The 2,788-nt window shown below is 46.3% G+C and overlaps 1 non-coding gene across 1 annotated transcript; it reads left to right on the top strand.

Moving 5' to 3' along the window:
- Positions 1–458: 458 nt before the first annotated feature.
- Trnal-caa (transfer RNA leucine (anticodon CAA)) lies at positions 459–533 on the top strand. Its single transcript has one exon. It is a non-coding gene; the product is annotated as a tRNA-Leu (tRNA).
- Positions 534–2,788: the final 2,255 nt, after the last annotated feature.

Here is a 2,788-nt window from a genome sequence, read left to right as displayed (position 1 = left end):
TCACGAGTCAGGGGCGGGAGGGGGGGGGGCTGGAATGCTTGAATTGCCTATTGATTATGGTGTGAAACTTGAGAAGGCTTCTTCTGTTGGGGCTAACGTATTCAACTGAATGTACTAACTGGAAGTGTGCAGCGTAGAAATCAAATTGCCATTGCTGTTGCATTTCCTTGCCTAACGGTTCTGATACGCTGTGTGCAGCAGATTGTGTGGATATTTCCAGAATGAGATTCTCACTCTGCAGCGGAGTGTGCGCTGATATGAAACTTCCTGGCAGATTAAAACTGTGTGCCCGACCGAGACTCGAACTCGGGACCTTTGCCTTTCGCGGGCAAGTGCTCTACCAACTGAGCTACCGAAGCACGACTCACGCCCGGTACGCAGGAGAGCTTCTGTAAAGTTTGGAAGGTACGAGACGAGGTACTGGCAGAAGTAAAGCTGTGAGTACCGGGCGTGAGTCGTGCTTCGGTAGCTCAGTTGGTAGAGCACTTGCCCGCAAAAGGCAAAGGTCCCGAGTTCGAGTCTCGGTCGGGCACACAGTTTTAATCTGCCAGGAAGTTTCATATCAGCGCACACTCCGCTGCAGAGTGAAAATCTCATTCTGGAAACATCCCCCAGGCTGTGGCTAAGCCATGTCTCCGCAATATCCTTTCTTTCAGGAGTGCTAGTTCTGCAAGATCCGCAGGAGAGCTTCTGTAAAGTTTGGAAGGTACGAGACGAGCTACTGGCAGAAGTAAAGCTGTGAGTACCGGGCGTGAGTCGTGCTTCGGTAGCTCAGTTGGTAGAGCACTTGCCCGCGAAAGGCAAAGGTCCCGAGTTCGAGTCTCGGTCGGGCACACAGTTTTAATCTGCCAGGAAGTTTCATTGTGCGGATAGTTACTTCCATCATAACATTTGTCTCTATTGTGTGTTTGCTATTAAAATGGGGTGTCGACTTTCGTTGGGTGTTTTTGGAATTTGGTTTGGGGGAAGATCTATACGAAGTGTCTCGTTTTCTGTGCGTTGTGATTAGTGTACCTTAATTCACGGCTCAAAATGGTTCTGAGCACTATGGGACTGAACTGCTCAGGTCATCAGTCCCCTAGAACTTAGAACGACTTAAACCTAACTAACTTAAGGACATCACACACATCCATGCCAGAGGCAGGATTCGAACCTGCGAACTGCGACTGTAGCGCCTAGAACCGCTCGGCCACTCCGGCCGGCTTACGTTGTGGCTCGAATGAACTCAGATGGTCTGATTTGTAGAAATCAGGTATTACTGTGTTGCCAAATTATATATTCGCTTGTGACCTCTTATTCTAACGCTGTTGATTCTATTGGGGCAAGTTAATTAAAGGTGCATTAGCTGTATTAGTTCGTAAGCATTATTTTGTTTCTCTGAGTACCGAGTTCTCTTGTCGTTGCTTATTGTGAATTAGCGAATAGCAGTAATGAAGACGAGCCTGCAGTTTAAGAGACTCGCCAGGAAGAATCAGCTTCGAAAGAAGCTGGAGACTGAAGTCCTGAGGAATGACGAGATGCGTCTCATGTTCTCTGACGTTGTAGACATCGCGAAATGGACACCACACTGGGCTGTTCAACTGAGGAGGAATGACCATCTCTAAGAAGGGTAATCACGTAACTTGGACAAACATAGTTACAAGGAAGGAAGCTGTGAAGAATCCTTTTTCTAACAAGGAGAGATGGAAGTACAATAATGCCCACGGCAGTTCAGGAATACAGAAGTATGTCTCAGGAATGAAATAATAGGAAGCGTTGGGAAGCCAAGGAAAATGTGAAGAAATGAAGAAAGCAGCGGTTGTTGGAATGACTGACTCGGAATGTAGAAAAGTCAAAACGGTGTTTGGCGATAATAAGAGTGCAGAGAGCATTCAGCCGTTAAGCAAAGATGAGAGACTCGACATGTGGCAAGAGTACATTGAAGTCCTACACGAGGGGGGAAGAGAAATCTGATAACGCGATTAAGGAAGAACTGTGACGTTACGGAAGAATTAGAATCAGAGTTTTGGAACACTTACGATCATAACGGGAGAAGACATAACATTGCTTCGGAATTTCTAAATTCATTGCGGGAAGTGGCAAACATGTGACAGTTTAAGTTAGTGTGTAGAGCCTATGAGTCTTGTTATATACCATCAGACGTTCCGAAAAATATCTTCTACTCAACCTCAAAGACTGCGGGTCAAATCAGTGTGACAACTATCTCAAGTCCAGGTCAACGTCACACGCGTCCAAACTGCCGACAAGAATACTAGCCGGCCGCGGTGGCCGAGCGGTTCTAGGCGCTTCAGTCCGGAACCGCGCGACTGCTGCGGTCGCAGGTTCGAATCCTGCCTTGGGCATGGATGTGTGTGATGTCCTTAGGTTAGTTAGGTTTAAGTAGTTCTACGTTCTAGGGGACTGATGACCTCCAATGTTAAGTCCCATAGTGCTCAGAGCCATTTGAACCATTTGAACCAAGAATACTACTCGTATAAACAGGAATGAAAAACAAAATTGAGAATCTGTTAGATAAGTATCAGTTTCGCTTTCGGTAATGTAAGGAAAGCAGAGAGGAAGTTCTGACTTTGGGAATGATAATGGAAGCAAGCCTGAAGAGAAATCAAGACGGAAAACACAGGATTTGACGACCTGGAAAAAGTTTTAGATAATATAAAATGATGCTAGATGATCGAATTGTGAAAACTGGCGTGAGCTGTAGCGAACGACGGGTTACATACAACATATGAGAACCAAGTGGGGACCATCAGACGTGAACGCCAAGAACGAAGTGCTTGGTTCAAGACGG

This window comes from Schistocerca nitens, chromosome 7, assembly GCF_023898315.1.
Source record: "Schistocerca nitens isolate TAMUIC-IGC-003100 chromosome 7, iqSchNite1.1, whole genome shotgun sequence".
In the NCBI taxonomy this organism is placed as follows: Eukaryota; Metazoa; Arthropoda; class Insecta; order Orthoptera; family Acrididae; genus Schistocerca; species Schistocerca nitens.
This window is presented reverse-complemented; position numbering and strand designations above follow the sequence as displayed.